This window comes from Andrena cerasifolii, chromosome 4, assembly GCF_050908995.1.
Source record: "Andrena cerasifolii isolate SP2316 chromosome 4, iyAndCera1_principal, whole genome shotgun sequence".
In the NCBI taxonomy this organism is placed as follows: Eukaryota; Metazoa; Arthropoda; class Insecta; order Hymenoptera; family Andrenidae; genus Andrena; species Andrena cerasifolii.
Window position 1 is genome coordinate 17,382,555 of NC_135121.1, and position 17,931 is coordinate 17,400,485.

Sequence of the window (17,931 nt, forward strand, 5' to 3'; positions counted from 1 at the left end):
AGTTGATTCCAGTGTATTAATAATAACAATGAGAAGTAACTCCTCCTCTGTACCCGATCGTTTAATTTTTAACGAGAACAAATCCATTTAAATCTGCTTATTAATACTTTTTAATTGAAACATTCTCCTGCTGTATGAAGATTATTACACGCTTAGAGATTCATTAGCTTTTCGTTGACGGCAACGATTATAACGTAATCTTCAGTCGTTTAATCTCCAAAGAGTGTATTTGCATTTGTTACATTGAATAAATAGGTGAAATCACTGTCCCTGAACATAACAAATTACAGAGACACATATTACATGTTTTACATTGAAAAAACACTAAGTAATATTCCATAATTATTCCATAATCTTCGTCGTGTTTCCTGTAGAAATCACAATGCATCATACCATTTGGTAAAATCTGTACAATGCAGGAGTATTTATTTAAAAAAAATACACGAAATAAAATTACATCGCTTAGATTGCGTTGGTGTATTGCTTTAAAAAATATGCCACACTATTCCTTACGTCGGAACGAGTAATAAAGAGTCCCCTAATTTTTCTGAGCCATATACGACAACCTGCTGCAATGTTACTACTGTAGCCAGTGGCTGTTAGAAGTATCGTGCAGGATGATTTAAGGGTGAAAGTAAACTCGTAAGTAACGTTACTTTAAAGTAACGCCGACGGAGAGATTAATCTGCAGACTGCTTGCATTCTCTTCAATCTTAGTTTCCATGAAATACAACGTAGAGTAAGATAAATCACACCTTGTTAGTTTGATTAATTGAACTTCATCGTTGAATGCAGATCCTTGTCAATGAAAATTCTAGATAGTTTATTCCAATTTATCGTAGTCCACTGAATCTTACTATAACTGTTGTACTGTCACTATTCTGTAATAAAATGTTGAGGTTTATTTGTTTCATGAACTAACAAATAAAAAAATAGTAACTGCTTTCTGTTCGTTCCAATAATTTTCCACAGTAGCGGTTGGAAGTTAATAGCCTTTCAGTTTTAAATGGTAATAGGATGATTGTTTAATATTTATAGGTTCACGAGTATCAATCGATTTAAAAAAAGGCAACATGAATTTAATTTGTTAAACTTGACATAATGATATGATCGATGCAATTCCACTAAATTGAGTGGTTTATTTTTCAACTTTTTTCAGTAAGCATCAATTTATATTACGTTTACACAAAGCCTAATTAACTAAGTACGTAATTATGCACAGTTTCGCTCTATAACTTATTTCACTAACCCTCGCATCATTTGTATCCATCACGAATGCAAGAGGTTCATTATTTCCAATTAACGTGAACATATTCTGCTCCGAAATCTCTCTGGACCTTCCATTTTTCTCTCCACCTTCCAAAACCAAAGTCACCGCTCTCAAATACCTTAAACAATTCCCACCAACGCAATCAGTAGCCCCATACTCACCCAGCCAACACTCCTCAAACACTCGACACTTCGATCCATTCACAAACCTCGCCACCCCCAAACAACCCTCAAAGCAGAATCGCCATAAAAGCTCAACCATCCTCAAAATCCCGACAAACATGTAACCCAACTTAACGCCTCGTTCTACCCGAGTACTCAGAGGTGCGCAACAAGCATAAAAAAGAAAACAGAAAGGAGAGGAAGCAGCTGCCACGAAACTGTAAGCTCTCTTCGCTCGACGCACGCTTTGATCCCTTTCACTTCACCACTTTTTCCCCACCCCCGCCGACGAAAAAGTCGAGCGGACGGGAGGGGTGTCGCTTGCGTCGCGCGTAAACGCGCTCTTCCGGGGCGCGAAAATAGGTTGCACGAGCGTGATTCCGCGAGGGACCGGTGGCGAAACGAAAAAAGGAAGAAGCAACGCCGAGAGCGGGTAGCAAAAAAGAAGGGAGAAAATAGAGAATGCGTTTGGGTGGGGGATTGCTGGAAATAGTTGGAAACGTAGCTTTGGTAGCGGCGAGGGGTAGTTTGAGCGAGCGGGAGGGGGGGGGAGAGGGTTAAAGTTCCTCCGCGGGCGCTAGAACGTAATATTCTCTCCGCTCGGGATTTATGCCGCAGTGGCGGTTCGCAGGGGGGAAATGGGGGGCGGGGGGCGGAGAAATTGCGGCGATGGGAGGGTGGTTGGCTGGTACTCTCGACTACGCCAGGAGGGTTGCTCGTAGATTATAAACGGTCGTTTTGTTGCGTTGTTAGCAGATGTCTGACGCGAGCACCGCCACCAGCCTGGCTGTCTTTGGCCGGTGGATGGGGGGTTGGGTGGACGGTCACTAATTAAGTTTTTCACGCAGAAATTCGAGGGGCGGGTCGGCTGGAATTCCGGGTGGCGTGGCTCGATGAAAAATCGACGGGAACGGGCTGGTGGGTTTCCACCACGGGGAAGTATCAGGCCGTGAAACGCGAGCCACGCTCAGATGTTAACTGCAGATAATTAAAATCGCTCTCTCATGTAAATACTCGCTTTTTATGGAAATTAAGCGGGTCCCTAAGCGCCTTGAGTTTCGTTGCTGGCCGAGAGGGACTCTGCGCTGGATTGGAAGAACGTTTTGGCATTTTCGTAGCATCGAGAGGCGGTGTTTTGTTTGAAATTATTTATTACTTATAATTTTGCCTTCTGTTTCGGTCTCAACGTTGAAATGTGTAAACTGTCGTATGGGTGAGCATCTCTTTTAGATACTTAATTGAGCATCTACAGATTGATGGCAGTAAGCAATGGAAGTGTTAATGGTTACTGTTTCCTGCCAGGATTGTGGTCGTAGTTTATAATTATTTCTATAACGTACGAGCATAGTTCTGCGAAGGAAACGAGATTGATTTCCATTTTATTGTGGCCATAGAATTTGCATGGGAGAAATGATTTCAGTCGTCAATGCAGGAATTACTTAAGGCGAGTCTGGTGTAACCAATAGTCAGGCTGGAAATGCACTGATACCTCGGGGGCATGCAAATTAACGACTAAACACCGTGTTGACGCAGACCTGCTATTGATACGAAGGGCCTGGGTTGACCTAACCTTACCTAAATAGCCACATCGACATACATTTAGTTTACACCAGTGGCGACCCTCCGATTACCCCTCGCTTTGGTGGAGTTGCTGGACGGAATCTTCCCCTCTATAATGTGCTTCGCTCTGTACAGTGATCCATGCCTCGAGTACCGAATCGAACCATTTCATTAATCTCTTTCTCATAGCCAAAAAATACACGCGTGCACACCAACGAGTCTCCCGGTAATATAATCTAACAAAGGGAAGACACCATCTGGTAGACACCGATTTTGACGAGCCTTGGCACGATGGATCTATGTCGAAAATAAATAAATAGGTATCCGAGCGTTTCTGCCAATGGGCCTTAATAATAGAGATATTTACATGGAAATTATTAAAAATCCCATTCTACCCTGGCGCCCCTAAGGGATTCCCCTCTGAAAGAATCGGGGTGCCTTTTGAAGATTTCCCTAAGTTAAAAAAAATTATAAAAAAAAATTGAGATTCGAGTATTCACATTTTCGAATAATTAGGAGTATTCGAATGTTTGAAAAATAAATTTAGAGAAATAACGTTATAGTAACGGGGGGAAGGAATAAAAATATATTGTAGTTCCTTAAAATCGTTTATTAATCATTTCAGCTTACTACAAAAAAGTCGAATATTCGTATTAGAAATTATTCGAATAATTACAGCTCTAATCAATGCCACTTTCTGCAGGATTTACAAAGCGAAGTTTACCACAGCGACAAATATTTTTCTTCCTGTTCGATTTATTTACCACGTACATTTTCCTTTTCCTACGTTCCCAAGTATATCAACGTCCACAACACGCCCCTCTGCCATAACATCAGAGGTAACAGCATCCTCAGTTGTCCTCCACAACATCCACACTTTACCAAACCGTGCACCTAATACCCGTAACAACCCAGAATAACAACTTCTCGCCCTCCAACGATTCTCTCCTCCCCAACCACTTCGACGAACATTCCACAAGCTATCACCACCCCCCAGTCAACGAACTCCAGCCGTAGCACTGATCGAAACATCATAAACACCGAATATAAATCACCGCACGAATCCCTGCGGAGGGGCTGATCCTGTCCAGAAACGGAGCGATTCATACATTTTAACAAGCGGCTCCCTCGCCTCGAAATCGAGGGAGCCGCGAAATTATAAATTCAATTGAGCCGCGGGGGGTCCTGTGCGCACTTGACAGGGTTTTGCACGCGAGATTAACCACTTACTTATCGCGCTACCATCGCTCTCCCCCTCCGTACGCGTTGTCCTGGGCAAAAAGACATGCACCCTAACGATCGGAGGGAAACGGGCGCCGGTAACCGACAATAGCTCCCAGCACCGAGCCAGAGGAAGCACGACGGCCATTCTGTCGTCACTTCGCGGCTCACCTACCACCGTGGGTGACTGATGGTGCAACGCCTTCTGTCAGGCCAGGTCTGTCTGTCGACTCCATCGAATTGCAAGGGGAAACGGAATGCCCGAGCGAAGGGTTGATGCGTGATATCGTTTGAGAAATGAACGCCGAGGGTGGAAGCGCTCTGATGAATTTATATAGGGTGTTTTACGTCTGCGGATGCGAATTTCAGCGGGCAATAGAGTTGATAAAAAGGGGGATTTAATGGGTCAGCGAAGGTTTGTCCGCGCGGCAATCGGGGCGTCCGTGGTTGTTGAAGTATTTTGGTTTCTGATTGTGCTTGGACGATTATAAGGGGAAATTAAAGGAAATGGGTGGAATTTGGGGAAACAGTGAGGAATATGGATTGAAGAGGGAAATAGGTTGTGTTATTCGTGGAAATGGAATACATTTTTGTATATTTCTATGAGGTATATTTACACTGGGGAATTAATTCATTGAATATCGCAGTAAACACTGCCTTTATTTATTGTACATACAACTTCAGCCCACATTTGCTCTGTTGCAAAAACTATGCTGCACTCGGTACGGTAAACAATATATTTGCTGTTCCACTTTTTTTTCCGTATTGAACGAAAGAAGGGATACCAAAAACAAATGTTCAATAATATTTACGTATGAATATAGCAATTACCGAAGAAAGAATTACAGGCGTCTGCAGAATCCATTCTAAAGTGTATCGATCGATAATTAAAAGAGGCAGCCAGAGTAACGAGCAATAACTTCAAAATTCCCCGCGATCCGTTTTCCATCGATCAACGCACTGCAGTGCCAACGTATTTTTAGATATATTGCCGCGTGTGTATGGATTTTTCCATTATGTATGCTAAGCAAAATGCGTTAATACGCGATGCTGTAATTAAAGCTGCAAAGCCACGAGAATCTACGTATCGGTAAACAAAATTGCGAACAATTACGTATAATTACACATACGCGCTCATTAACTCATTCCACGCACGCCATTCAGGCATAAATCTTGCAAGAAAATGTCACCGCTAAATTTATATTAATTAGCTGCCTAAAAAATTGTAGCCCAGAAACCCAAACGAAATGTCAAGCACACCAGCGCCTACGAAACAGATCATTACCTACGATTCAATTATTACCCATTAAAACGCAACACACGAGCCTCGCACCATCGCAACAAAGACCTCCCGCAAAGCCATCAGTGTGGATAGAACAAGTAGAAAATCTGCACAAAACACGCCTTAACGAGATTAACGACCGAGAAGGAAGAAGCCGTCGCGCAAACAACAAATTACCCAGAATAATTATCAAAGTAGCGGTAATCGAGGCTTGAGAGTAAAGAGGGGGACTACCCTGGGAGCCTCAAAGGGTAACGATCTCTCCCGATGCTTCTAAACCATCTCAAAGGACACTTTCTGACGTCCTGCGGCTGGTAGAGCAGCCAAAGCTACCGTATTAGCATGTATATTGCGTCACGTCGACGCGACACGCGGGGACATCCCTCACCGGAAACTAAGGATGGACCAGGGTGGCCCGGGTCGCCGTTTCACTACCTCAAGCCTCCTCCGTCGGAGACGCTAGAAGCACCAGGACACTTTCCCGCCGACTCGGATTCTCTAACTGAAAAGGAACTTCATTTGTCCCTGGGAAAAGCTTCCGCTCGTTCTCCGCCATGAATTCCGACCTTGAGGAACACCAGCGAGGAGTCGGTGGGATTTTCGGTGTTTGCCGTGGACAAGAGAGCCCTCTGCTTGGGCTATTTCCGCGGGAAATGCAGAAACTGGACGTTTCGGTGCATTACGCTGCTTGGAAGTTGGTAGCGCTTGGGTTTAAAGTCCTACTGTTTTGTTATGGGGGATTAATAACCGTTTTAGTGGGGCCAGTAAGCTTCGGATGGCTGTAGAATGGAAAGCTGGGTGCTGCGTTCTGGGGGACGTTTTAATGGTTTCATAGTTTGCAGAGATCTTGATAGGCTGATGGCAGAGTTCGTAGTATAGCTTCGTTTAATGGGGGAATGGATAGATTTTAAGTTCGTGGCTGAGAAGGGGTTTGTGTCTAGTAGTTTAAGTGACTAGAGTTTTTATTTTTGTAATGTGTGAGCAGAAGAGTCCTTTCGGTGACCTGCCACTTTAAGGGGAGAGCCCTATTTAGGACGCTCGTAATTAGGTGATAGTTGGGAATTTTTTTCTAAGAAACTGTTGAGCAGATCTTTTCCAAACTGTCATTTTAGTCCACATTCAGACAATAATAATTTATAACTTTATTATGATTTCGAATTTAAAAAAATAACACGCATGGAATATATTTTCTGAGCTATGAACATTAGAAAAAAATCAAAGAATCAATTTTTCGACATTTCTAGACCAGAATACCCCCTCAATTGGGATCTTTACTTAAAGTGTTTGAATAAATTACAGTAAAAACAGGATTAATCTAAAACGACTTATACTATCTACCATGTTAGCATGTTAGAAACAAAGAAACTAAAGCTTTGCATAAGGAAGCTGAGTAATCATCGCAACAATGCTAAATCAACAGAAACTCGTGGCCTTCGTAATGTGGAGTAAAGCGAAGAGATTTTTCTGGTTCAGATAAAACTCGAATCCGCAAAGAACAGTCACATTGTGAGTTTATGTTGCGGGGCGGCGTATTCCACGACATATCGGTCGAATCTGGGACTCGTCTTAGAGCGTTCCTCGCAGTTACTCGGGGCATGAATGGGAGGAACTCGCACAGAAGCAGTGCACCGAGACAGAACCAAGGACATTCAGGCGACGATTCAACGGAGAATGCCACCGAGAACCCCCCCTCAGCAGGATCCACGGATCTTCGGCTGTGGAGGAAAACTTGCCCGCTGGAACGCCGTGATTCGTATTCATTCGGCACGATCAAGATCTCGCCGATTCATATCGATCGAGGAACGCATATTCGGCTTTCACTGGGTCCCTTTGTGCACTCCTGGAGATTCATTCCCCTGACGAAGGCCCCTTGGCCATTCGAGGCTCGCAGTTATCAAAAGGCCTTTGGAAACGAAGGGAATGCTGATTGAGAAGGATATACTGGGGCATACATACGTCATACTAATGCTAATTGGTTGGAATATTTTAATGGATTGATGACTGCTGTCGGTAGAATATTAGCTGGTGTATTTTCTTGGCGGGATGGTGAACGAGGAGATGGGGATTGCAAATGTTTGGGATGAGGATATCAGGAATGGATAGGAAGGAATAATATGTATTTATCTTTCAGTTGCATGGTGCTGTCTGGAACAAGTCAGAGGTAAACTTTATGTACTTTGAAATTTCTGTTATTATATAGGGATTGGTGAATTTTGAATAATGAGTGAGTCATGCAAGAATTGTAAAGCTGAAGTGATGAGTATTGAAGTGGTGACTTCTGGTTCTATTGAAGCAGTTTTACGTGACATTAACCACTGTAATACCAGTGGAAGATTTTTTTAGACTTCTTCTGGTAGTTAGAAACTGGCAAGAATTTTCGTGGGATATTGAGATTTTTCACTTTTTTTTTGGAAGGGAGGGATAATTTTAGAGGTGATAAATGAAAGTTTATTTCTTATATATGAGAGTGAATCGTTGAAATAGATAGTGACTCAAATAGTAGGAAAAGAATTCTGACCGAAACAGTGCAGTGAACTTGGATTAGATACTACGTTATTTATAAATAATATTTTACTAGGTTGAATTTAAATTTCTGAATGTTTTTCTTCGCAGGAAATGGCACGCCGAGTCTGCTGATTCAAAAGATTAATTTAGGTTCTCTATCGTCCATTAATTGCTCGCGTATAATCTTTGGAAACGAATGCTCCAGTCTGATAGAAGAATTATTCCATTAGCGTACGTGAAAGCACGTATCGGGGCTAATGGTAACGGCATGGTGTAATTACAGCTACTTACTTAATGACTGTAATTACCTAATACCGATTAAAACGCGGATCTCATGCATGAGTAACGAGGCGTAAGAAATTATTGGCAAATAGCCCCGCTATTTGATCATGATTTGTTGTTTAAAACTTAACCACAAATCCACCATTTGCACAGTGGAGAACATCCAAAAGGCCATAACATAAAGGGGGCGAAATGTGAAATCCAAATTTGGGGAAATCGTATCACCTTTGAGGTTCTATATTTTCAGGGAAATTCAACCAACTCCGTTGATTAACCTTTAGGGGACCGGCAAAGCCCCTTTTGGGGCTTTGAGTAAGCGCACTATTTAAAAATGATTTAAAGTGTAAATACGTATGTGTGCATTAGTGCTCGGCATTGTTTGTATATATGTTCGACTATAAATTCGTTTTGCAGAATAATAGTTTATATAAATAGAAATAAAAAACCAAGGGTAGGTATGTAATGAGTAGTTAGACATTCTTATCTTTGCAGATTCCCGGCACATGCATTTCGGATACCATAATTTGATTTGATGATATTGTCGCCATCTCTGAAACTATAATTTGATATTTTCGCTATCACCGAGATTGTTATTTGATATTGTTGTTATGGCGGGAACTATAATTTTATACGAAAAACAGTAAACAAAAACATGCAAAAAAAGAAGACAAAAACAAAAAAGAAAAGGTGATTCAAAAATTTTCTGCGTCTACGTCGTAAGCTATCGGTAACGCTAAAAAAAAGTTTTCTGAATTTTTGTATGTTTTCATTCCTGTAGGTCAGTAAAACTGCCATGTAAATCAAATATTTTTACAATCCGACTACAGATTTGTGATCAGCAGTATCAAAACCCCCCAGACATACTCTATTTTTTAAATGAAAAAATGTTAAAATTTGTATTACCGCTCCCGACCGGCAAAACCCCTGTATATATACCGGCTTTTTCGCAAAAATAGTGTTTTTCAGTTTCCAAAATTGTTATATATATATATATATATATATATATATAGAAACTGAAAAATACTATTTTTGCGAAAAAAGCCGGTCCTCTAAAGGTTAATAAATCCATACCAAATCAGTCTCGTCGTTTCCACATCAGCCCTCGCGCAGTCAACACAAATGTACATTTAGAATCGCGTCGAGCGCCGTACCATTGCATCGAGACACTTCCGTATGTTCGATTGGCGTTATCAAGCCAACACGTTTCCATTCGTGAAATTCTACGAGAAGAGCCACGTAGGAATCCGCGAATGGGGTTTTCCACCAGCGTCTCGTATCATTCCCACCCGTCCCCCGAGGCAACGCGACCTCTGGCCGAACGACCACCCCCTTTGTCGTCTTCTTCAAGGTTCGTTTCCTCGAACGACGCGCGACATTAAGCGCGCGGAAATATCAGTGGCGTATCTGCGCCCGCGACGTCTCGAGCGGAGGAAAAGCAGATGCGATCGTTTCTCGACGAAACGCCAGCAGGTCGATAGATACGAGCCTGCCCGAGTAGCTCCTCAGGAAAAGCAGAAGGACCCGTCTTCTCGCCACCCGCGACAGATAGCGAAAGGCTGTTTACGAGGAGCTGTGAATGCAGATAAGAGCGATTACGGCTAAACGTTTATATCGAATTTGGTCGCGATATAACGCGGGGTTGTACCCTGGCCCCGAGCACCGCCATTCCCAGCAACTGTTTGATGAAGTCCGAAGGGTGAACGATAAATTGGAATCCTTTTAGAGGACTGGATGGCTCTTGAAAGATAGCTGGGGAAACTTTCCCATTCCCTGTACCCTTTCCTGAAATCGAATGCTGTTGATGAATGTTTCGGAATCGAAGCAAATGTTTGCAAAAATTCATTTGTAAGGCCATTTTAGGATCTCGTAGATCGAGAACCTAGGTTTAGCAACACAGAGGTTCTGAAAACGACTTGGGACAGCAAAAGCACACTTTCCAAAAGCATAATACTTCCCATAATACTCTAAGTCATAAAATACAAATGTAAGTAACAATATGCTTGTTCGTCAGTCTCGAAGTGCACGCCTCCTCAAAGCAAACTTACAAGCAGAATTCGGTTCTTAAGTAGATCAGAATCTGAGATACCTACTGCACGGTATAAAAGCATTCGGTAATATTTAAATTGCTTGCTTCTAATTGGGTCCTCGAAAGTAATACTCCTTTTCACAAGCCGCAGATGATCCGGCGAATCCAAAATCCTCCTCTTGCAGCTAGAGTAAAGAGTGGTCGAAGTTTTAATGACGGAAACATGTAATATTTCATGGGATGAAACTTCGCAGCGGCGCCTTATTTTTTCAGAAATTTCGCCCAACTTCTTGGTCGGTTAATGAGTTCTGAAAAAGTTTGTTCCGGTAACGAGATCCCAATGCGAGTCCCCCTTAACCTATACCGAAGAACGCGGGAAAGGGATGGCTCTACATCGACGGGCATTTCGGGGGACATATTTCTCCAGCGGGTCGATGTGTTCCTTACGAGATTTCGATTGGATATCCCGGTTTCGGCGGTGAGAACAGCGGGGAGATCAGCTCCGTTGAAAGTACCCCCTCGCAATTTCGAGCTCCCTTCGTTTCCTCCTCCTCGTCCTACGACTCCTAGGATTAACTCGATAATCCTTGGGATGTATGGAGGATACAACAAGTAGGAGGCAGGGAATAAATCGAACGACGTCTTTAGTACACTCTTATCCTCGTGATCCATCGAGATTTATTAAACGGGGTAGGTACCCACACTCCGCGCTCTATACACTTCCTCTGGCATCGAGGAGCGAGCTTAAGCTTGCAGATAATTTATTTCGCTCCACGCAGAAGTGTTGCGGACTAAATAAGTCAGCGACGAACGGTGCTGGTATTTATTCCGCATCGGGGGAACTACTTTGATTATCGACACCGCTGCGACTATTTCGTTATAAGAAACTTTTCGTTCGGCTTCGTCCAAGGGAAAACCGTTATTGAGGGAAGTTCAGAATGAAAGAAACTCTGCTGGATGGTTCGCTGGGAAATTCTATTGTTAAACACTTTTGTGAACGAGTTTTTACGGAGGACTTGTAATTACATCAGGCCTTTGTTTTCACTGCAATAAAATTCTTCTTTCAGAAATCACGAGGCTGTCATTTAAATAAACGCTAGGACTGCTTTTGTGGAGAGTTTTACTGAGTCGGAAGATTCTTGAGTTAATAATTCAGTTTTAGTTTCTTTATTCCACAAATTTTCCAACCAAGCGTAGCATATTTATTGCACTGAATAAATCACTGATTTCATTAAAGAAATAAACGCGAATGATATTGCAGTGGATATTTTTAACACCTCCACTGAGACATTTTTAACACCCTTCGCCAGTCTCTGAAAAATAAAACAAAAAATATCGCACAAAGAAGTTTCATTACTCCCTCCACCAGGAAGCAGCAAAACCTCGCAGCGGGGCCCAGCAAAAAAGAACTCAATCCAGAATTATTTAAAATTTTCACCGTGGGAGGTGAGGAAAAATTCACGACACCACTTCGGAAACCCAGATACCCCCAGCAGAGGTTCTAAGTTCGGACCACGGTCCTCCTCCGCCCCACCAAGTCACTATTTGAAAATGGATGAAAGTTTAAGCGGGTTCTAAATATTTATCGAACGGTCGGAATTGTTCGCGCGGAGTTTACAGGGGGAACTGAACATTTAACCGCTCGATGGTCCCCCGTCTAGTGTCAGGCTCCCATTAAGAAATACTTTTCTCTCCGGCACTGCTCATTCTCCACCTGAAACCCGAGCAGCAGCAGCTTCCTATTTAAAAGAGGGAAGAGAGGGAGTTTATTCCGGGTGGAAACTTTTTTCCGCGTGGTCGACGGGTGCCGGGACCGGGGAACGTAAGGCGGGGGAGGGGGGGGGGGAGAAGAAAACGCGCTGAGAAGCACGACTTCCAAGATGAGAAAAGGTCTTCGCCCCTCCCGGGATCTCGTTACTCCCGTCCTCGAAGCTCTTGGAGAGATTACTCGGCTAATCCCGCATGGACGACGACGATGGCGAACGAGGACGTCGCAGATGAGATCGAACGACACAGTTAATACCACTTTTATCGTCTGCCAGGCCCCTCGGAATTTATTAAAATCTCCCGGTGACTTTTTATACGCGACTATGGCTCGTTATTTTGCGTGATAAAAGCGAAACGCCGACCATCGGGGGGCACGCCACGCGCGCGCCCCCGCAGGATTTCCCGGGCCGTTTTGTTACACATCGTCTCCTCGTTGAATCTTCTCGCGGGACACCAATGATAACGCTGTTGGGTGGGTAAAGAGGGTTGCGAAGTAGCCTCCTTGTTTTGGCACTGCGTGCGAATGACGTTTCGGGTTTAAGGATGTATCGGACGTACAATTAGACAAAAGTATACGAAATTTGAAATATTTGAATATCTACGCCTTACGCATAGTAAATCTAGATGTAAGGAACTCGAACGACAGTTGGAGTCTTATTTCTACTCCTAGCAAGGTATTTTTCACTTTACAAATACTTTCTCAAGCATTATTTGTTAAACTTTTTTCAGTGAAAATGCCCTGAATTCACAATTTTCTCGAGTTATAATTTATTTCTTTAAAACGGTGTAGTGAAAACAATTGAAACTTGGCAGATATTTTCATCTACCTATATACTACATGTAAAAAAAAATTGAAAACATTGGTACCATTACTTCAACATTTTTTCAGCTATTTTATCTGTCAAGGTCGTCTCTTTCCATAAGAGTACGTGTAAAATCAGTGAAAATTAAAATCATTATAACTCAGCAACCATTTAGTGAATTCGTTAAAAAAAAATTGAGCTCGTCAGGAAGATTAGAAAGAACAATCTCACAAATTTTCATCAACTTGGTACCATTTTGAAGATAGATTCGATACATCCTTAAGGGATGTGGAATATATACAGATTATTGATAGAGTTATTTTACAGAGTGATCTTTGCGCGAGGAAGATCAGAGCAGAATGTTGAAAGTTTTATTCTGCCCTTTTTGGAGTCATGCGATGCTGAGTGGGATAGTGGTTAGTGTTTTCGTTTAAATAATTTGCTCGAGGAATGTGGAGACACGTCATTGTTTTGTGAAGGAGATAGTGAGGAAATTGGGAAACTTTCCATTTAACTGTGGCCTGGTTTTCACTTAAGTCTCACGTTCAACGTGTCCACAGGGCCTTCCACGAATTCAGTCGCATTAATCCCCCACTTGGCAGGGTGAAGTATTTACTCAAGTAAATACTTCAGCTGGATTAATCTGAGATTATCTTGCTGCATAACTGGAAAATGTAAAATTAGATAACAAGAACACTGTCAATAAACAGTGAACTTAACTTTCTGGCAAATCAATTTTCTTCCACTACACTGTGCAACTATTCAATCTCTCTGTCCTTCAATTCCTGCGTTCATATTCCATCGAATTTCGTCACTCCGTAGCTGTGCACTATGTTTAGATGCATTTTTGTTAATTGCACTTTCGAACGTATACGCGCCACTTCGTTAACGTTCGAGCTTACTTGGTCATTGTCTTCCGGGGGTGCACAGTGGGTGGGAGTTTAGCCGAGAGATTTACGGTAAAAGGGGAGTGGGTGCGATTGATCGTGAGAGTGCGCCAGGTGCGGAACTACGTGGCACGAGCACCCCCTCCAGAGGAGGGCCACCCATCGCTGACTTCCTAATGAATGGCCGGCGATTAATACGGATTAGTAATGGTGTGTATCGTTCGCTCGTCTGCATAAAGGGCTCTGCGCCCTTAGGTCGTCCATACAGATTTGCCCAGCTAGATGTAACTCAGGCGTGGCGATAAAACAAGACTAAGAACACACTAAAGTATAGGAAAGGTGCGACGTGAATTAAAAGGTTTAACCCGGCCGTAGTTACCCATTTGCTTTGTGATACTCTTTCCAAGAGCTTGATTCTTTTGGAGATTCAATGGTGAAATCAGTATGCTGTACTGTGTATTGACTGATAACTGATTAATGAGAGAGTTAAACGCAAGTCATATTATATTGTGTTTGGAATATTAATAATTGGTATCATAATTGTACAAATGCGTGGGTAATATTTTGAATATCTAATGGAATAGTTTCTAGTTCACAGCATGTGATTTTGAATTCTATTTCCTCTCTCAATTCTAATGAACTAATGAGGCATGCATTTCGAATACTCTAGGATTCGTTATAACTACATATGCAAGGTGTGAAACAAAGAATTTTTATAAATGAGTGTTATTTAGAGGAATTTTGAAAAAATCATTTTAAAAAATGAGAGAGATGCGTTCCCTGGCCCTAGGATGGGTCTCCGAAATGGTACCTGGTTTGTCGCATAAAGAGCCTTGGTGCATAGTAAACTAGCAAAAAAGAATTTTGTCGCAATCCTTAATAGTTCCCACAGGTATAGCTTGTAGTACTGCAATTAGAAAATCAGCACGTATTCAAATCAACCTCTACATAATTTATAGTATTTGCGATTAACTGTATTTGAAATAGCATAATTTCGAACGTTGTATATTAGATTTTATAGTAACAGTTTTATAGTATCAATATATTTATTAAGTACATATATCAATTACAGTATGTACTTGTGTTAATCGAGTGGAACAGAAACATTGAATTTATTCAGATTCAGGTACAGATTAAACTTGGCCAGTTTACTAATCGCAGTATCACATAATTGTATAGTGGGCATCCATGCTTAGGGAAAGACTTTTTAATGAATCATTTGGTATCCTCGTTTGACAATCTGTATTTGTATAATTTTTATAATTAAATACCAATACCAGTGGCAAAGGGGGTCATCTATAATCGAAATCATCTTCAATAAAATAGTGGTAATAATGATTATATTCTTATTTCCTTTAAATTATATTATTTATCAATATTCCGGTTTAACATGAACAAAAATTTCATCAACTTTAATTTTACACCTTCCATGGCCCAAAAATCGTGCATCTAAGCATCGCACGTGCTACGCCTAATGAATAGTGTCTTGCTTGAGAAGAAAAGTGAAGCCCATGTTTCCTTGCAAGAATTCCTTCAGACATTATGAAACACAGCAGGAAGATAGAGGATCAATGACACAACAGACACAAGGATGAAATTAATGATTGCACGAAAGAGGAATTGTGAACAATTTCGGTTATTAATGGCCGAAAATTAAGCACAACGGAAATAGAACGTTTAGAGCGAGGCAAGATTAATTCGGAGTAATTAATATTCAATTTAGCTGAGCTATTTATATCGGTCATTATCCTCCTTACGGGAAAAACGCGCATTACAGGTTCCCCGGTGAATAGAGCATAATTAATAAAGCTTCATAATGCAATGCATAGCTGCTTTCTCGAGTACAAAGGTGTCCGCGTACAACGCAGATGACGTAGACGTGGAGATTATTAACCTGCTACCAGTTTCCACCAATATTGCAGGGACACATTGAAAGGGAGGAATGCTAATTACGGTTCACACCGCTTGCTCTTAGTAAGTAATGAGAATTCCTATTAGCACATCTCCATTGAGGACTACCTCTGCTAATAAAAGGGTATTCTAATCGGCTGGTTCATCTCAGTAAAATTATTAAAATTTCACGATTCAAGCTATTACTTTGAAAAATGATGGTAGCTACGTAGCCAGAATCTTCTACGTGAAAGGCTGCCAAATAACTTTGGAACTGGTAGGATCAAAATTTTATTTCGGTATCAGTGACTCACGCAGGCAGTACACAATAATTTATTCATAACTAGGAAGTATAATTAGTCCGAGTAGAATTCTGCATAAAAGTTTAGGTACTCAAATATTCTCTGCTTTCACCGTAGATCTCTTCTTACGGTTTTACAGATCGACGACATGGCTAACTTTCTTCCCAAAATAAATTACTTAAAGCTTTTCCACCTAGAGTTCCTCTAACTCATATATTAACCAACACAACCAACAGACATTGGAGCATCCAAAAGATCGTTTCCTAAAAAGGTCGCAGTTTATTTTAAAAAATCTTTCACAGTATACCCGTTGAACTCTTCCCAAGATTCTATTCCATCCTCGCAGCATCATTCGCTGCAGCTGTGTTCGGAACGCTTTCAAAAAATGGTGTCGCAGGAAAACGCTGAATGCCTGTTAAATTGCAAAGTAACGCGGCTGCCAGTTAGCGTAATGTAATTACCATAAAATGCCGGGCCTTCGGGTGGGTGTATTTCGCAGACGCCCTAATTGCACGATATCCGGCAGATTGGTGTGTCGCAGTCGGTTTTGCTCCATTTCGATGGTCATTTGCCGTGCCATCTCGCACTTGCCCAAATCGACCGTTCGATTTCATAGTAATTTCCAACGGCGGACGTAAGTATCGTGCAATTAACGTCCCCCCTCGTCCCGCCGTAATCAAGCCGCTTCCGCAGCAATTGAATATCCTGGTTTAATTGATATCGCAACTTTTCGAGGTAACAGCGAACATCCGGCAAAGCAGCATATCTACTTAATAATCCAACCGTCGCCGATCTAATCTCTCCTGCTTCCCCTCACTTCTACACCTGACAAACAAAATTCAGAAACACTTGCTAACAGTTGCTACACGTGCCATCGTAAAAGGGGAAATATTAATAATACGTCGCCGCAACTGTGCAAAATTTTAATGAATTTTAACGGCTTCTGTAAATAGTATGTGAAATGTCATCGCGAGACACTATTTAGGGAAACCACTTGCAGTCATTCCTTTCACCAACAGAAGTCTCTGTTTTCTTTAAAGCACACTACTAAGTAGTGACTGTTTATTCATTTCTCCAATGGTCCTGCGCACTTGTCTCAAACAAAATCTACCCCACACATACAGTAGAATAATAAAATCCAAAAGTATTAGACAACCAAATACATTAAGGGGTATTCTATTGTGACATGCGATTTTTTCAACTTAATTCAGGATTTTTTTTATGGACTTAATGAAAGATTTTTATGCTGAACCTTTTACTGTGTTTTTATTATATCTTAAACTATGAATAAATTTTTTTTTTGGTTGAAGATATGAAATAAAGAGGGTGCCACAGCTCGTAAAAACCGATAATCTCGAAAAATATTAAACGATTTGTTGCCATTATTCTGGTCGTTCTGTTCATCCGAAATAAAAAAATAGGTTCTTAAATTATACGGGCATGACTATCGTTGTTAGCAGATTTGGATTGAAATTTCCAAAATTGTTAAAATTCCTGTAATTTGAACAATAAGTGACGACATTCACGATTTTTCTTTGTCTTTTTCGGGTTACAAAATTAAAAAAAATTACAAAAGACAATATTTTGGCCTAATTCTGCTAGAGACTATAGCGACACATCTGTTGAAGATGTGTGCACAAGATGGGCCCAATCGGTCAATACTACAATCTACTTGCACCCAATCTAATAAAAGTCTTCTATTAAATCCACAAAAAAAGATTCCTGGAAGAAGGTAAAAAAATCGCACGCCACAGTAGAAGACCCCCTAAATGAATCCAAGAAAAATGCCCTTTATTCACTTGTTCGTGGGCGGGAAACCGCCCTCAGTTATCCAAGAATCACAAGCCACTGCGTTCACCTCGAAAGCGTCTATGCTGCAGCAAACACAAGCACAGAGGAGGGCAGGGGTACGACTAATATTCCCCATAAATCGGATCGGCAGTGAAAGAAACTCGCGGTGAACGCGTCCAAGGAA

General features: G+C 41.5%; 1 protein-coding gene across 6 annotated transcripts in view; it reads left to right on the forward strand.

The window, feature by feature from the left end:
- Nucleotides 1–17,931, forward strand: part of Nrx-1 (neurexin 1) — a 429,130-nt gene that overhangs the window by 162,050 nt on the left and 249,149 nt on the right. The window lies entirely within an intron of this gene.